The 19,718-nt window shown below is 33.4% G+C and overlaps 1 protein-coding gene across 1 annotated transcript in view; it reads left to right on the top strand.

The window, feature by feature from the left end:
- CNTNAP2 (contactin associated protein 2) overlaps positions 1–19,718 on the top strand; it is a 2,126,697-nt gene that overhangs the window by 1,624,332 nt on the left and 482,647 nt on the right. The gene's annotated exons all lie outside the window — the stretch shown is intronic.

Here is a 19,718-nt window from a genome sequence, read left to right as displayed (position 1 = left end):
TTCCATTTAACAAAGTATATTTTGAAAGCTACATTTTAATTGGTCTATTTTATACCCTTCAGTCAGTGGTTTCTATTTAATATAGGTCAGATATGGGAGCCATTTCTTCAGATTTTTCAAATCCTGTAGCATCTTCTAGATATTGATAACACAAAAATGCCTATTGATTACTTTAAGGGGCTTAAAGAATGGAATGATGGATAATGGAAACCATTTTCACCTTCAAAAGAGCCCTTAGGGTACAATAGGATTGCAAAATGACCTTGTGAGGTGAGGTAGAAATGATGGAGTATCAAAGATGGCAGGAAAATGATTGAAATAATAATCAATATTAGAATTGTTTTATGTGGATTTATTTCCTGTTGTGGGAATTTTGAAAATAGCAATAACATGGAATAGAAATTCATCATATCTGACAAAGCTATATTCAAAGGAGGGAAAAAACCCAACACTGTTTTAGAATTATATAGGATGATCCAAGTCACAAAATGCAAATAAGAGGTATATCACCTTTCCTTAAAAATTGTTGGGTTAGAGCAAAGTGCCAATCAATAGATTAGTTATGCCAAATTGATCATTTCAACCTTGCTAGGAGTTGTAGATATTCTTTCAATTACTATTTAACTGTTTCTTGGCACTATAGTAGAAATTGAGTATAATATATACCCAGTAGTATACAGATACAGAGTTAGAAATACATAGAACCTAGAGCTAAACTATTATATGTGTGTGTTTATATATATCTCAAATGTTTTATCTAGAACATTTATCATACTGACATCACTAAGTGACCCAATTGAAACGAAACTTTTTATAGTATACTTATTCATTGCCATATCAAACTATCAAAAGATCACTTTATAGAATGAAAAATAACAAAATTCCTTTAGAAAATAAAAACAAGAATCTCAAGGGAAATAATTTTTAAAAGAAGTAGAAGGAAAAGGATCTATCTGTACTTGATCTCAAACCACTTTTCAAAGTACTAATCACAGGTATTTAATACTATTTTTAAAAATGGAAAAAATAATTTGTAGAATTCAACATATATACAACATACAGAGGCATATGAAAATAGTAGCATAGTTTCTAATACACCCACAAGCCCCAAATTATCGAATCAATAACTAGAAGGAAGCAAAAATGAACAATATCTCATTCCATATAGTGTAGTAAGGCTCAAAAGGATACATATTTGTAGATATAAAAATTCATATCATAAAAAATTAGATGTAAATGAAAAAAAATATCTTTGTGAACTCTGGATAGGGAAGGAGTTTCTGACAAACAAGGGACAGAGAGGCTTAAAGAAGACTAAATAGACTATTTTTATTACATTAAATTAAGTCTTTGCACAGGCAAAATCAACATGGTTTTTTTTTTTAAACTGAAAGAGAAATGGCTACCTGGAGGGGAAAAAAAAACCCCCTTGAGCTGCATTTAGGTTTTTTGTTACTTTTGGGGGGGGAAGGGGGAGTTGAGCTTTTTTTTTTTTGGCTAAAGGTCTGATATTTAAGATGAAGAGGGAACTAATTTGAATATATAAAAACAGGAGTCATTCCCCATCAAATAAAAAAGTTAAAGGTTATGAAAAAATACTTCTCAAGAAAAGGAAGAAATCCAAACTATCAATAATCTAATTTTAAAATTGTTCCAAATCACTAATAATAAGAGAAATGTAAATCAACTCAGAAGTTCTGTCTCATAGCCATCATATAACAGAAAATGACAGAAAAGAAAAAAGGAAAATCACATGGTCAGCCATGATTTAGGAGGAAAAGCATACTAATGCTTTATTGATGAAGCTGTAAAAGAACTCAGCCTTCATGGAAAACAATTAAAAACTATATGCAAAAAGTCACTAAAATTTGTATACTTTAACTCAGCAGTACTATTACTAGATAAGTATTCTAAAGAGAAAAAAAAGTCAAATGTCCATATTGACAAAAAAAAATATTGAAACAGTAATTTTTTATTACAAGTAATAAAATGGGCTAGCTAGATGGAGCAAGGGCCTACCAAGGGCCAGAAAGATAAGAGTTCAAATATATCATTATACACTAAACTGATGATCCTTAGCAAGTCAAATAATCCCTATTTATATCAGTTTTTTCATCTGTAAAAATAGGTATAACAATAGCACCTACTTCTATTGTTATACAAATTAAATATTTGCAAAGTACTTAACATAATACCTTACAAATAGTAAGCATTATATTAATGCCTATTATGACTTCTATTACTACTACTACTACTAATTCTAATATTAACACTATTCTATTAGGAATTAGTTGAGCAAATTATGGGATATAAATATAAAGAAATATTGTGTTATAAGAATGATGAAAGCAGTGGAATTTTAAAAAATTGTTAACACTTGTATGTCCTGATGCAAAATAAAGTGAATGAAACAGAAATCATTTCTATGATGACTCTAACATTGTAAAGAAAAATGACTCTGAAAGATTTAAGAACTGTGATCAGTGCAATATCAAGAGTCCAGAGGACTGATGAAGCATGCTGCCCATTTTATGACAGAAAAGTCATAATAACATAACAAAAATAATAATTATAGCTAGCCTTTGTATAGAACCTTAAGGCTTGTAAAAATTTTTACAAATATCTAATTTTATCCCCAAAACAACAATTCTGCAAAGTAGGTACTGTTATTCCTATTTTACAGATGAGGAAAGTGAGATAGACAGAGATAGACACTCACTCTGTCTCCAGCTAAGTACTAAGTATATGTGAACTAGAGAACCATTATATCATCAATCACAATGAGTAAACACCCTATTATAACTATCCTTGTTTCAAGTATACTTTTCCAGAGTTATATTATATCCAGATCAGACTATGGAGAGTCTTGAATTAATGAATAAGGAATTAAAGACTTTATTTTTAAAGTAATGAGTCATATTTGAAAGTTTTTAAGCCTGACTGCAGTATAATATTTTGACTTGGAAAAATTAATCTAGCTACCACATCTAAGTTGAATGGCAGTGAGGAGAGATTGGAGCTAGAGTAAATAGAAAACAATCACCATTGTCCAAATGTGAGGTGGTCAATCATCTACCAATTAATCAAAATATATTTATCAGGGTCTATACCAGAAAAAAAAAAAGATGAATTTAAAGACATAGTGATAAAAAAAAAATCAACAAAGATTTGATCACTAACTTGAAATTGAAAGCAAAAGAGATACCAGGATCAAAAATGAATCTAAAGTTTTAGATTTGGAAGAAGAAGAATATTGCTAACAGAAAATTCTAAGTATGGAAGTTTGACAAGTTTAAAAGAAAGGAAGCTCTGCTTAGTTTTAATCATTTGACAACAAGGAAGTGTCTACGGAAACAACCAGCAGGTACTTAGAGTTTCAGAGGGCAAGTAGGGATTCTGAGTTAAGATTAAAGAGGCACCTAGATAGAGATAATAATTGAAGTAGATGTTCCTTAAAATAATCAGTAGCATCTATATAAAACCATCAGTAAGCATCATATGTAATGGGGACAAACTGCAACCATTCCCAATAAGATCAGGAGTGAAACAAGGTTGCCCACTATCACCGTTATGATTTAATATTGTATTAGAAATGCTGGTTTTGGCAATAGGAGTTGAGAAAGAGATTAAAGAAATATGAATAGGCAATGAGGAAACCAAATTATCACTCTTTGCTGATGATATGATGGTATACTTAGAAAACCCCAGAGATTCTACTAAAAAGTTATTAGAAACAATCCATACCTTTAGCAAAGTTGCAGGATACAAAATAAATCCACATAAGTCATCAGCATTCTTCTATATCACTAACAAAACCCAACAGTTAGAGTTACAAAGAAATTCCATTTAAAGTAACTACTGATTGTATAAAATATTTAGGAATCTATCTGCCAAGGGAAAATCAGAAACTTTATGAGCAAAAATAACTGAAGTAGATGGCTCTTCCAAGAGAGAATGAAAGGAATGAAAGGCTGAGGATTGAACCTTGGGATCAATTCACATTTTAGAATAAAGAGGAAAAAGCTGAGGAAAAATAGAACAATCAGAATTCTCCTTTTAGGAGGAAAAGCCAGATAATATAGTGTCAGGCAGAATTATGATAGCAGGTAGCATTTCTATAATATCTACTATATGTAAGGCCAGTACTGGGATAAGCCATTATAAATATTGTCTCATTTGATTGTTATAAAAACTCTAAGGTTTTGGTGCTATTGTCCCAATTTTGCTGTTGGAAAAACTGAGGCACACAGCAAATAACTTGTACAAGGTCATAAAGGTAGTGTCTTGAACTCATATCTTTCTGACTCTTGAATTTACCCTTTAATAGCCACTGTTATATTTCCAGAGTAAAGAGATTTAGTTCTACCCCCAATTTTAGATATAGCAATTAGTGTGAGAGAATCTTTAGATAAATTGAAAGACAGACACTTTCTGAATTCCTCTCTTAACATCTCCTTATTTCCATATTCAGAGATCTCATAATATCTTCTATATGTCCAAAGTCCCCAAGTCCACCAAGATCTTTAGTTCCAAAATTTCTTCTTTCTGTCACTCACATAAATGCTCTGAATGTAGAGCTAAATAGTTTCCTGATTGTCTAATTAAAGCATCTCATTCTAGGGTATGAATATGGCTTAAACACTGAGAATAGTCACATTTTTAAAGAAACTCTAGTGGTTTTATTGTTGTTAAAGAGCTAGGGGATGCTCCAGGGTCTCTTTAATAGTAGATCTTCCCTAAGCTTTCCAGTCAATCAACAGTTATATATGAAGTGCCTACTGTGGGCAAAGCACTGGGGATACTAAAAAAAAGACAAAAAACAAAAATTCCTTGTTTTTTAGTTCATTGACTAATAGAAGAGGTGATATACAAACAAGAATATAGTTAAATAGGTAAAGATATATATAGATATATATAGAGAGAGAGAGAAAGAAAGAGAGGGGGAGTGGGAGGGAGAGAGAGAAATACAGGATAACATTTAAATAATCTTAGAGGGACAGGAAATATTCATGAAGAAAGTAGGATTTTAGCTGACACATGAAGAAAGCCAGAAAAATCAGAGAAAAGAAGGGGATAATAAACATTTATTAAGTACCTACTATATGTCACCCTTTGCATAGATATCTTCTTAGCATTATTATTTCCAATCAGCAAATATATATGAAATCCATACTATACATCAAGCATTAGGAATACTGATAAAGACAAATGAAATACTTGGAATCAAATTCTCCCTCAACACTTAGTTTTGTGACTATAAATAAGTCAGTTAAGGTCCTTGATCTTCAGTTTTCTCATCTGTATACAGAGGCTGAATTAGATACTTTCAAAGGTCCTTTCTAGCTCTTAATCTACAAACTCATTTTGTTCAGTTCCAGAAGTCAATATGGCAAAATAGGAGCTTTAGCTTGAGATCCTCAATATTTAAGTCCAACCATGACTCTGTTATTAACCGTGTTATCTTGGATGCATAATTTTACCTCTCTAAACCCTCAGATTTATCATCTATGAAATGGTGATGTCAAACCAGGTGATCTCTAAGGTCTTTTTCCAGCTCTTAAAATCAATGATTCTCAGGGCATACCATAAGATCACTTGATAGTTTCAGCAATGTAATTGCCTAGCAACATTTAGTTACTTTTTCTGTGATCTTGTGCATAGTCCATATTACCATTTACCAGGTCTGATCAGTGCTTTTAGGAGAATTGTTTTGCACTTCCAATCATTTGCCAAAGAAAAGGCTAATGGATTCAATGGCTAAATAAATCAGTAGAAGTCATTAGCAGAGGAGCAGGGAATAAATAACCTTTTAACATGAGTTCCAGAAACTTCTATAGTTTTTTGGGGGGATAGGGGGAAGAGCTGGGGAGAAGTTTTTTAGTGGTTAATATGGAACACATATCAAAAGATTTTTCCTTAATAGAAATTTTTGGTGAGGTGATTAACTGGACTGCATCTTTTCTTTGTTTTCCTGCCAGGCACTGAAGGACTCCACATTCCTCAGAGCAGCTCTTTCTCAATGTCACTGAATTGTAGAGTCACATGAGATAATCTTTGTCAAAGTGCTTTGTAATCAGAAATCTCTTTCTAAATACAGGCACTTAATAAATGCTTAGTGATTGATTGATATGTATTGAGCTATTTATTATTCTTATTATGAGGGTTGTTAGAGCCAGTAAGCACCTTAGTGGTTGTTTCAAATCATAACTTTAGAGCTAGAAGGAGCCTAACCAATAATATATATATATATATATATATATATATATATATATATATATATATAATATATATATATATATATATAAAATTCTGGTAGAATTCCATATATATATATATATATGGAATTCTACCAGAATTAATAATAATAACTTACTTATATTCTTAATTGTGATGTCCAGGCTAGCTTTCTGGAGGATCTCTGGATGACCCTTGGTCTTTAGGTGGCGAAGTGATGAAGGCAAGAGAGCCACCACAGGGCTGGTCAAAGATGGAGTCCAGAATCTGAAGTCTGGAATCTTCTCTTGTGTCTGTGTCTGAGACTCTCAGTTCCCAGTCCTCTCAGTCCTTAAATACTTCAGTATGATTACATCACTACAGCAATTGAGCACGTGCCAATTGTAGAACCATTATATCACCATATCACACTATATGCCAACTAGAGTGATTACATGATTACATCACATTAAGTATATGTTTAGCTAGAGAACCATTATCCCATCAATCACACTGAGTAGGTGCTTAACTATAAGCACTCTGCTGTCCTTGATTCAATTATACCTTTCCAGAGTTCAGGCCCTCTACACTTAATGTCAATGACATAATTTTTATTAATAATGTTTTATAGTGTGATACAGTAGAACTGTCCCTGAATCTGAAGTCAGAGTTTCTGGGTTCACATCTCACATGCACACTTACTACCTGGTTAAACTTGGACAAATTATTTAATGTCTTTAGACCTCAGTTTCTGTTTTTGTAAAATGAGGGGTGGGGATTAGAGAAACTCTAAGACCCTTTCTAACATTGAATTGTCATCCCCAGTTTTCTTCTTTTTACTTTTGAAATGAAGAAGGTAAAACTCAAGAAAGTCTAAGCAGCTTGCCAATAGAGGCAATCACACTAAAATTCATGTCAAAATCTGCCACTAGGGCTAAAAGAGTCTCACAAAGCTATCAGATGAGTCAATCATTTACTGAAAGGAAATTTTCCCTTTTATTTCAGATGTTTAAAGAAAGACTGTATCTTAATAGGAAACACGTAAGGAGGAAATGACAGAAATCATCCAAATATGTCCTCTTACATAGGAGCTAAAACAGTCCTGCAATAGGATAAGCTGCTTTCAAACAAACAAGCCTGGGAAGAGAACAGGGGAAGGATTGAATCTTTTTTTTAAATAGCTTTTTATTTACAAGATATATGCGTGGGTAATTTTTCAGCATTGATAATTGCAAAATCTTTTGTTCCAATTTTTTCCCTCCTTCCCCCTATCACCTCCCCCAGATGGCAGGTAGACCAATACGGGTTAAAGTATATGTTAAATACAATATATGTATACATGTCCATACAGTTATTTTGCTTCACAAAAAGAATCAGACTTTGAAATAGTGTATAATTAATCTGTGAAGGAAATCAAAAATGCAGGCAGACAAAATTAAGAGGGATTGGGAATTCTATGTAGTGGTTCATGATCATCTCCCAGAGTTTTTTGGCGGATAGGGGGAAGAGCTGGTTCAATTCATTACTACTCTATTGGAACTGATTTGGTTCATCTCATTGTTGAAGAAGATCACGTCCATCAAAGAGGGCTGCCGCAATCATTTTTGCATATGTGAGTCTTTTTCTCTTCTTCAAAATCTCTTTGGGATATAAGCCCAGTAATAACACTGCTGAATCAAAGGGTGTGCACAGTTTGATAACTGTTCCAAATCGCTCTCCAGAATGGCTGGATGTATTCACAATTCCACCAACAATGTATCAGTGTCCCAGTTTTCCCACATCCTCTCCAACATTCCACATTATCTTTTGTGTCATTCTAGCCAATCTGACAGTGTAGTGGTATCTCAGAGTTGTCTTAATTTGCATTCCTCTGATTAATGACTTGGAACATCTTTTCATATGGCTAGAAATAGTTTCAATTTCTTCATCTGTGAATTGTCTGTCCATATTCTTTGACCATTTATCAATTTGGGAATTGATTGGCTTGATTTCTTATAAATTAGTGTCAATTCTCTCTATATTTTGGAAATGAGGCCTTTATCAGAATCTTTTACTGTAAAATTGTTTTTCCAGTTTATTGCTTCCCTTCTAATGGAAGGATAGAATCAATATAAAACAATACTGTGCTCAGTAGCACAGTAGCAATATGTGCGTGGTGATCATTAGGTATCTATTTAATAACAGGGTAGAAGGGGGAAAGGGAAATGATATGTAACACAATTTAAAATGTAAAATGCATTATTAACACTTAAATCTAGACAATCAATAAATAATAAATGAAGCCCAAATTTGTAATATTTCCAAGGTGTAAATGCTCATACCAAAGCTTTAACAATCAGCTCATTGGTTAAAGGTGACTCCAACACAATCCTGAGAGGACCTTAATTAGAGCAGAGAGCCTCTTGGTACAAAGATTTCAGCATCAGTTGTTTGGACTCCTAGTTCCCTCTTCTTTCCAATATGAATTTGTAGATTTTTAGAACTATAAGTTCCTTTAAAGATCATCTCATCCAACAATCACTTTACAATTGAGGAAAATAAACACAATTGATCTGATAATATGTGCTAATACATACTGTGTATTTTGAGTATACAAATTTAAATTCTCCAGTGTTTTCTCATCTCATTTATGACTCTCAGACTTAATAGTTTTCCTTGAAACTGTGCTTGGAGTTCAACACTAGAGGGAATTTTGTTACCATCATTGTTTATAGCACTTGAGACCATCTCAGAAGAAGTATGTTTTTTTTGTTCACAATAGAAATTATTTTGGGGGAACACTGGCAACACTGACTAGTGTTGCCTACTCTTGGAAACTTTGATGGAGGCTGAAATGGAGACGATCAGAGGCCAGGATAGCAATATTAGGAATACAAGAAATCTACCAACACTGCCCCACCTAGGTAACCCATTTTTTTTTCCACAGTGAAGTCCCTTTGCAAGATGGATCTTGTTTTCCTTTTTATCCATGGGCATAAGAGACATGTAGGAGCTTCAAACTGGAGTTGGGAGTATCTGCCCTTTGTCAAGACCCACTATTCTACTATACTGCCTAGCCTAGTATCTCATTCTGGCTGAAGATTCCATACCTAATCTGGCGGAGATGCTGACAGGCTTTTATAGTCTAGTAGGCTCTATTTCATTTCTGAAAATACCATGGGCAAAGAATACTTTTTAAACAAAGAGAATGTAATATGTTAACTTTCTTTAAAAAGGAATAATGCAAATTTCTATGGGCCCTCAATTTTCACTTGAGATTTGGGAAGATATCTATGGAATGAACATGTTGTCTATAAGGTATTTCTCATACTTTCTATGTGATCATTCCATCTTCTTTTTTCCTTGTATACTTCATTGGTGATATTCTTTAGCTTTTTTCTGTTTGTAATATGATGATTACAGCCTAGTCATATTATCTATGTGCTTCTTCACAGCTTTTGGGTGATCACTTATTCTATTACTGTGGTATCCCATGACCCATAGTCACAAAACACCCAAAGAATTGTGGTTTTTTTAAAGCTTATCATTTATTTCATCTTTTAACAGACTCTGTGACATCCAAATGACATATTTTTCAGAAAAAACCTGTTCTCTGGAGGAAAAAACAAAACAAGACCAAAAACCCACAAAAACAAACCCATATCCTTAATTACAGCACAGAAGAAAAATGTATATGTCCCAAAGAGTTTCAATGGGTTAGGAAAACTTCTATTTCTCTCTCTATTAGTAAATGCATACTGATAAGCTATTTTAGAATTCATTCAACATTCATTCATTGCACCAAAATAATGTTTGAACTTGTGAGGTAGTATGCGAGATACTTTGGAGGAAATAAAATTATACTAAGTTCTCTAATATATTGATCCTGTCCTCAGTGAGCTTATGATCCAGTAGGGAAAGATCAATCAACGTTTGCTAAAATCCTAAATAAGATTAAGAGAACTGCCTAAGAAAAACATCTAAGGAAACAATAATTATCCTGTACTTTTTTTTTTCAAAAACCTTCAATCAATTCCCACTGAAAAGGAGTAATTGAATCTGTAATTATTTTCTTTGCACTAGGGACACAGACATGTATGCTAAATAACTAATTGTGATGGCTGTTTTCTTAATTACCCTAATTGCTTTGTAGAGAATTCTACCTTCCATCCATTCAGGATTCAATAGCTTATGGTAACTGTGGACGCCATTTTTACTATTTTGGAATACTTTGTAGTATTTCTGAAAATTTTGCTGCTTATTTCAGTTTCTAATGACCCAGAATGTTAATGAGGGCCTCATGTTTTAATGAATAAAAGAACAGCTTTTGAGGAATAATATTAGTTAAAAATACAAACAAATGACATTCTGACAAACTCTCTGCAAAAAGCTATAGTCAGGACTTTTGAGTAAATGAAAGAAATGGCTGACTATATGATATGATTTCAGGTGAGCTAGCAAAATCCTCTCTCCCCCAAAATCACCTCACACTGATTCACCAATACCTACATTTCTAGAATTAGCTTTTCTTTCATTTCGTTTAATGCATTGTTAATGTAAAAGTGGAAAAATTCTAAGGAAGACAGCATTCTCATAATAATTGACATTTGTGTCAAACTTTAATGTATCCAAAATCTATTATTTTATTTGTTCATTTAATTTCAAGCCTCCCAATAATCTTCTGAGATAGATGCTAAAGTTATTCTTATTCCCACTTTACAAATGATCAGGATGAGGCTTAGGTTACTAGATTTATCCATGGTCATACAGGTAAGTTTTGAACCCAGATCATCTGGACTCCTACTCTAGGACTTTACCATTCTATACTGCCTAAAAAAGCCTACAAATTGTTTTGCCATATTTTTAAAGGTTCTCCTCCTATGATTCTTATTAATTTTTCCATAGAGAAAAGAAATGAAGGACAGTAATACCAATAAAAATACAATACTTATAATTAATAAGATCACAATTATATGGGGAAAGGATGGGATATATCTCATTCATATTTCTTGTCTGATACCTGGGTTATCCTCAGTATAACTTGAGGATGCTTTCAGTGAGCCTATCAAGGATAAGCTTACATTGCAATACTTTGATTCAACAGCTAAAACAATTGTTTTGGTTTGTTGTTCATGTTGTTCATGTTCTACAGAACATTAAGTATAATAGAATCTTGCTCCACAATTGTTTCAATCAAAATTTCATAAAATAATATGAAATATACTTCTACCATGTTTAACAAATGTTGGACTACTTGCCATCTAAGGAAGGGGGAAAAATTGGAACACAAGGTTTTGCAAGGATTAATGTCAAAGAATTATCCATGAGTATGTTTTGAAAAATAAAAAATAAAATAATATGAAAGGCAAGAAAAACATGATCCTTGCTACCAAGAGCTCATGTTGTAATGGGAGATACAAATTCAAATAATTATTATACTATAAACAAGAAATAATCAATTACATTCTTATCTACTTTAAATAAAGTTTTCACAACTTATACTGCCAAATAAAAACCTGAGATCATTTACAAGGAAAAAATTTGGCTGAGGAACAAGAAGGGTGCAACAGAAACTTCCTAGCATAAAGTCCAACTTATTAATCAGCTCAGTAATTATTGAATAACTCAGAAGAAAATACCTTTATTGATTATCTCAATCTTGGCTCAATTTCACAATCATGACTTAGTTACATAATGTAAAGTATTAAATAAATCCAAAAATAATAAGAATACAGGAATGTTTGATGTTTTTATAGGAAAGTTTTCTTTATATAAAACAGGAATGATTAAATGATGTCTAGAATAATCACTGTAAAGTGTGATATCTTTCAGTGAATCAGTTTAAGGCTGCTATTGGTATGAGTTACCTTCAGTTCATTATTATTACTCCCAATTAGAACTGAGTATGGTTCCCACAGTGAAGAGGGAATACAAATGTCCATGAATGACATCAGATTACAGAGTTTAGTTAGAATAAAAAATAGCATCTTCATTTTATGGGAACTTTCTCTAGGGAAACCCCCCCAAAAAAAATCATTTGGACTCAACAACAGCAAAATTCTTATAGATGCCCAGAAAAATTAGTAGCTAAAACCCTGAAGCTTGAATACAGAAATCAAATAGAAGCAATAGATGACAGCAAAACAAATATTTTAGTCTTTTCAATACATGAAATTATCAAAGAGTCAGAATCCTCTTTGGGAAGAGAATCTAAGAGGAGCCTTCAGATATCTATATCCTTCATCCTCTCCCCCCCCCACCCATAATTCTCCCCAACTAGAAATAGAGAGGAGCCCCAAGGATATGGATACTGAGAGGGTGTGTCTTACACAATTGATTTCATTTTTCAGAAAGAGTATGTTGCTCTTTATAAGTCAAGATACTTATTATCACCCTGAAGTTAAAAAGCAATATGAGAAAAAAATCATTTAGTGCAATTAATATTTTCAAAGTATCAGCTTTTACTTATACTTTTGAACCAATAAAATGCATAGCAATAGAATTAGAAGATATCAAATAAGATACAGAATCTACTTCTTTAGGGTAACTAAAAAAAAAAAAACTTTGTCTTTTCTAAAAGAAGGACTGGTGGGTGTTCTTAGATTAAATGATAGGTTTAAAAACTTCCATATTTTTTGAAACAGATGCCCCTTCACCTAGAAATGGTAAAAAAAAAAAAAAAAAAAAAAGTTGTCAACAAGTCTACTTTTACAGCCCTGCTACTACTCCCTAAGCTGCTTCACCACATGCACCACCACCATACTAGTAGCCATGTTCTTTCAATTTTGTTTTTATGAGTTCTTCTTTAGAGCCCAGAAAGGTTAGATATTTCCTTGCCTCAGGAAATAAAGCGAAAAATATTTCAAATCCCAGAATTCTCTGGTAGTCCTGACCAATTTTTTTTTCATTTAATAGTATTTTACTTTTTGAAATTACATGTAAAGATGGTTTTCATCATTCATTTTAGTATAAGATTCTGAGTTCCAAATCTTTCTCACTTTATTTTCCCTTCCCTAAAGCAGTAAGTGATCTGATATGGGTCATTAAGTTAATCATTTAATTAAATAATTAAAACATTTGTCATATTTTAAAGAAGAAGAAGAAAAAAGAAAAACCATAAGAAAGAAAAACAAACAAAAATACCAAAATAGTATGCATCAATTTGCAATCAGACTCTATAGCTCTTTCTCTGGATATGGATAGTATTTTCCATTCTGAAATTTTTAGAATTGCCTTAGACCAATGGATTGCTGAAAAGATCAAAGTCTATCATAGTTGATCATCTCATAATGTTGCTTTTACTGTGTACAGTGGTCCCTTGGTTCTGTTCACTAGCATCAGTTCATGTACCCCTTTCCCAGATTTTCTGAAATCTGCCTGCTTATCATTTCTTATAGAATAATAGCATTCTATTACATTGCCATACCATAATTTGTTCAGTCATTTTCCAGTTGATGCTCATCCCTACAATTTCTAACTCTTTGCTACCACAAAAACTGCTACTATAATTTTTTTGTGTGTATATATGTCCTTTTCCCCCCTTTTTGGGGTGATCTCTTTGGAATACAGACTGGTATTGTATCAGAGGGTATGCACAGTTTGGTTGCCCTTTGGGTATAGTTCAAAATTGTTCTGCAGACTGGTTGGATCAGTTCAGAATTCCATCAACAATGCATTAATGTTCCCATTTTCCCATATCTCCTCCAACATTTGTCATTATCTTTTTTTGTCATACCAGCAATTATGAGAGGTATGACACCTAAGAGTTGAGGTAAATTTGACTCATTTTTCTATATAATTGAGAAATTAGGCCTTTATCAGAAACACTATATTTTTTCCAGATCCCTGCTTTTCTTCTAATCCAAGTTGCATTGGTTTTATTAATGCAAAAGTTTTTAACTTAATGAAATCAAAATTATTCATTTTTCGTTTCATAATGTTCTCTATCTTTTGTTTGGTCATAACTTCTTCCCTTCATAAATCTGACAGGTAAACTATTCCTTGCTCTTCTAATTTGCTTATGGTATCACCCTTTTTGTTTAAAGCCATATACCCATTTAGACCTTATCTTGATATCTTGGTATAGCTTAGTGTGATCTATTCCTTATTTCTACCACACTATTTTCAGGTTTTCCAAGCACTTCTTTATCAAATGGTGATTTCCTGTGGCAGAAGTTGTAGTATTTGGGTCTGTCAAACAGTAGATTATGATAGTCATTTTTTTTTTTATTTTTTTTTTAAATTTTTTATTTAATAATTACATTATATTGACACTCATTTCTGTTCCGATTTTTTTTCCCCTCCCTCCCTCTACCCCCTCCCCTAGATGGCAAGCAGTCCTTTATATGTTGGATATGTTGCAGTATATCCTAGATACAATATATGTTTGCAGAACCGAACAGTTCTCTTGTTGCGTAGGGAGAATTGGATTCAGAAGGTATAAATAATCCGGGAAGAAAAACAAAAATGCAGATAGTTCACATTCGTTTCCCAGTGTTCTTTCTTTGGGTGTAGCTGCTTTTGTCCGTCATTTATCAATTGAAACTCAGGTCTCTTTGTCAAAGACATCCACTTCCATCAAAATATGTCCTCATACAATATCGTTGTCGAAGTGTATAATGATCTCCTGGTTCTGCTCATTTCACTTAGCATCAGTTCATGTAGGTCTCTCCAAGCCTCTCTGTATTCATCCTGCTGGTCATTTCTTACAGAACAATAATATTCCATAACATTCATATACCACAATTTACCCAGCCATTCTCCAATTGATGGGCATCCATTCATTTTCCAGTTTCTAGCCACTACAAACAGGGCTGCTACAAACATTTTGGCACATACAGGTCCCTTTCCTTTCTTTAGTATTTCTTTGGGATATAAGCCCAATAGAAACACTGCTGGATCAAAGGATATGCACATTTTGATAATTTTTTGGGCATAATTCCAGATTGCTCTCCAGAATGGTTGGATTCGTTCACAACTCCACCAACAATGCATTAGTGTCCCAGTTTTCCCGCATCCCCTCCAACATTCATCATTATTTTTTCCTGTCATCTTAGCCAATCTGACAGGTGTGTAGTGGTATCTCAGAGTTGTCTTAATTTGCATTTCTCTGATCAATAATGATTTGGAACACTCTTTCATATGAGTGGTAATAGTTTCAATCTCATCCTCTGAAAATTGTCTGTTCATATCCTTTGACCATTTATCAATTGGAGAATGGCTTGATTTCTTATAAATTTGAGTCAGTTCTCTATATATTTTGGAAATGAGGCCTTTATCAGAACCTTTAACTGTGAAAATGTTTTCCCAGTTTGTTGCTTCCCTTCTAATCTTGTTTGCATTAGTTTTATTTGTACAAAGGCTTTTTAATTTGATGTAATCGAAATTTTCTATTCTGTGATCAGTAATGGTCTCTAGTTCATCTTTGGTCACAAATTTCTTTCTCCTCCACAAGTCTGAGAGATAAACTATTCTATGTTCCTCTAATTTATTTATAATCTCGTTCTTTATGCCTAGGTCATAGACCCATTTTGATCTTATCTTGGTATATGGTGTTAAGTGTGGGTCCATGCCTAATTTCTGCCATACTAATTTCCAATTATCCCAGCAGTTTTTATCAAATAATGAATTCTTTTCCCAGAAGTTAGGGGCTTTGGGTTTGTCAAACACTAGATTGCTATAATTGACTATTCTGTCTTGTGAGCCTAGCCTTTTCCACTGATCCACTAATCTATTTCTTAGCCAATACCAAATGGTTCTGGTGACTGCTGCTTTATAATATAATTTTAGATCAGGTACAGCTAGGCCACCTTCATTTGATTTTTTTTTCATTAATTCCCTTGAGATTCTCGACTTTTTATTGTTCCATATGAATTTTGTTGTTATTTTTTCTAGATCAATAAAATATTTTCTTGGAAGTCTGATTGGTATAGCACTAAATAAATAGATTAGTTTAGGGAGTATTGTCATCTTTATTATGTTCGCTCGGCCGATCCAAGAGCACTTAATATTTTTCCAATTATTTAAGTCTGACTTTATTTGTGTGGAGACTTTTTTATAATTTTGCTCATATAATTCCTGACTTTCCTTTGGTAGATAGATTCCCAAATATTTTATGGTATCAACAGTTATTCTGAATGGAATTTCTCTTTGTATCTCTTGCTGTTGGGTTTTGTTGGTGATGTATAAAAATGCTGAGGATTTATGGGGATTTATTTTGTAGCCAGCTACTTTGCTAAAATTATGAATTATTTCCAATAGCTTTTTGGTAGAATCTCTGGGGTTCTCTAGGTATACCATCATATCATCTGCAAAGAGTGATAGTTTGGTTTCCTCATTGCCTACTCTAATTCCTTTAATATCTTTCTCGACTCTTATTGCCGAGGCTAGTGTTTCTAATACGATATTAAATAATAATGGTGATAGTGGGCAACCTTGCTTCACTCCAGATCTTACTGGGAAAGGTTCCAGTTTTTCCCCATTGCATATGATGCTTACTGATGGTTTTAAATATATGCTCCTGACTATTTTAAGGAAAAGTCCATTTATTCCTATGCTCTCAAGTGTTTTTATTAGGAATGGATGTTGGATTTTATCAAATGCTTTTTCTGCATCTATTGAGATAATCATGTGGTTTTTGTTTGTTTGGTTATTGATATAGTCAATTATGCTAATAGTTTTCCTAATATTGAACCAGCCCTGCATTCCTGGTATAAATCCTACTTGGTCATAGTGTATTATCCTGGTGACAATTTTCTATAATCTTTTTGCTAATATTTTATTTAAGATTTTAGCATCAATATTCATTAGGGAGATTGGTCTATAATTTTCTTTCTCTGTTTTCAGCCTACCTGGTTTAGGTATCAGTACCATATCTGTGTCATAAAAGGAGTTTGGTAGGACTCCTTCAATCCCTATTTTTTCAAATAGTTTATATAACATTGGAGTTAATTGTTCTTTAAATGTTTGGTAGAATTCACATGTAAATCCATCTGGTCCTGGGGATTTTTTCTTAGGGAGTTGATTGATAGTTTGTTCTATTTCTTTTTCTGAGATGGGACTGTTTAGGATATTTACTTCTTCCTCTGTTAGTTTGGGCAAGCTGTATTTTTGGAGGTATTTTTCTATTTCATTTAAGTTGTCGAATTTATTGGCATAAAGTTGGGCAAAGTAACTCCTAATTATTGCTCTAATTTCCTCTTCGTTAGTGGTGAGTTCTCCCTTTTCATTTTTAAGACTAACAATTTGATTTTCCTCTTTCCTTTTTTTAATCAGATTTACTAAGGGTTTGTCTATTTTGTTGGTTTTTTCATAGAACCAACTCTTAGTTTTATTAATCAATTCAATAGGTTTTTTACTTTCAATTTTATTGATCTCACCTTTTACTTTTAGAATTTCAAGTTTAGTGTTTGACTGGGGGTTTTTAATTTGTTCCTTTTCTAGCATTTTTAATTGCAAACCCAATTCATTGACCTTCTCTTTCTCTATTTTATACAAATAGGCCTCTAGAGATATGAAATTTCCCCTTATTACCGCTTTGGCTGCATCCCATACATTTTGGTATGATGTCTCATTATTATCGTTTTCTTGGGTGAAGTTATTAATTATGTCTATGATTTGCTGTTTTACCCAATCATTCTTTAGTATGAGATTATTTAGTTTCCAATTATTTTTTGGTCTACTTCCCCCTGCTTTTTTGTTGAATGTAATTTTCATTGCATCGTGGTCTGAAAAGGATGCATTTACTATTTCTGCCTTACTACATTTGAGTTTGAGGTTTTTATGTCCTAATATATGGTCAATTTTTGTATAGGTTCCATGAACTGCTGAAAAGAAAGTGTATTCCTTTCTGTCTCCATTACATTTTCTCCAGAGATCTATCATATCTAGCTTTTCTAGTATTCTGTTTACCTCTTTGACTTCTTTCTTATTTATTTTCTGGTTTGATTTATCTAATTCTGAGAGTGCAAGGTTAAGATCTCCCACTATTATAGTTTTACTGTCTATTTCTTCTTGCAGCTCTCTTAGTTTCTCTTTTAAGAATTTAGATGCTACTCCACTTGGTGCATATATGTTTAATATAGATAGTGCTTCATTATCCATGCTACCCTTTAGCAAGATATAGTGTCCTTCCTTATCTCTTTTAATTAGGTCAATTTTTGCTTTAGCTTGATCTGAGATCAGGATGGCTACCCCTGCTTTTTTGACTTCACCTGAAGCATAGTAGATTTTGCTCCAACCTTTTACCTTTAACCTGCATGTATCTCCCCGCTTCAGGTGTGTTTCCTGTAAACAACATATTGTAGGATTCTGGCTTTTAATCCATTCTGCTAACCGCTTCCTCTTTATGGGGGAGTTTACCCCGTTCACGTTTATGGTTAGAATGACCAATTCTGTATTACTTGCCATCTTGTTAACCCCGGTTTATGCTTTCCTCCCTTCTTTCCCCTTTCCCCCCCTTCCAAGTATTAAGCTTGTGAGCACCCCTTGCTTCTCACAGCCCTCCCTTTTTAGTGTCCCTCCCCCCGCCTTAGAGTTCCTCCCCCTATCTTACCCCTTTCCCTCCCAGTTCCCGTATTCCCTTCCGCTTAGCTTATTCCTTCCCTTTCCACTTTTCCCTTCTCACTTTTCAATGAGATGGGAGAAGTTTCACCTTAGATTGAATATGTCTTAAGATTTTTCACTTAAAGCCAATTCTGAAGGCAGTAAGATACCCACTATATTCATCCCCCTCCATTCTTTCTCTCAGATATAATAGGTTTCCTATGCCTCTTCATGAGATGTACTATCCCCACTTTACCCTTTTTCTGGTACAATGTCCTTTCCACATCAATTTCTAGAAAAAGGTATACATGTATTCTTTATACATCTATATAGTCAAAATATAGTTCCCAAGATTAATCTTTACCTTTTTAGATTTCTCTTGAGTTCTATATTTGTAGATCGAACTTTTTGTTAAGATCTGGTTTTTTCATCAGAAATAGATGAAATTCGCTTACTTCGTTGAATGTCCATCTTCTTCCCTGGAAAAAGATGCTCATTCTCGCTGGGTAAGTTATTTTTGGTTGCATACCAAGTTCCTTAGCCTTTCGGAATATCATATTCCAGGCCCTTCGATCTTTTAATGTGGATGCTGCCAGATCCTGGGTGATCCTTATTGTGGCTCCTTGATACTTGAATTGGGTTTTTCTAGCCGCTTGCAATATTTTTTCTTTCATCTGAGGGTTCTGGCATTTGGCCACTATATTCCTTGGTGTTTTGATTTTAGGATCCCTTTCAGTGGGTGATCGATGAATCCTTTCAATGTTTATTTTTTCCTCTGTTCCTATGACTTCTGGGCAGTTCTCTTTGATAATTTCCTGGAAGACAGTGTCCAGGCTCTTTTTTTCATCATGTTTTTCTGGGAGTCCAATGATTCTCAGATTGTCTCTCCTGGATCTGTTTTCCAGGTCTGTTGTCTTCCCCAGAAGGTATTTCACATTTTTCTCCATTGTTTGATTTTTTTGGATTTGCTTGACTGATTCTTC

Source organism: Antechinus flavipes, chromosome 5 (genome assembly GCF_016432865.1).
Source record: "Antechinus flavipes isolate AdamAnt ecotype Samford, QLD, Australia chromosome 5, AdamAnt_v2, whole genome shotgun sequence".
NCBI lineage: Eukaryota > Metazoa > Chordata > Mammalia > Dasyuromorphia > Dasyuridae > Antechinus > Antechinus flavipes.
This window is presented reverse-complemented; position numbering and strand designations above follow the sequence as displayed.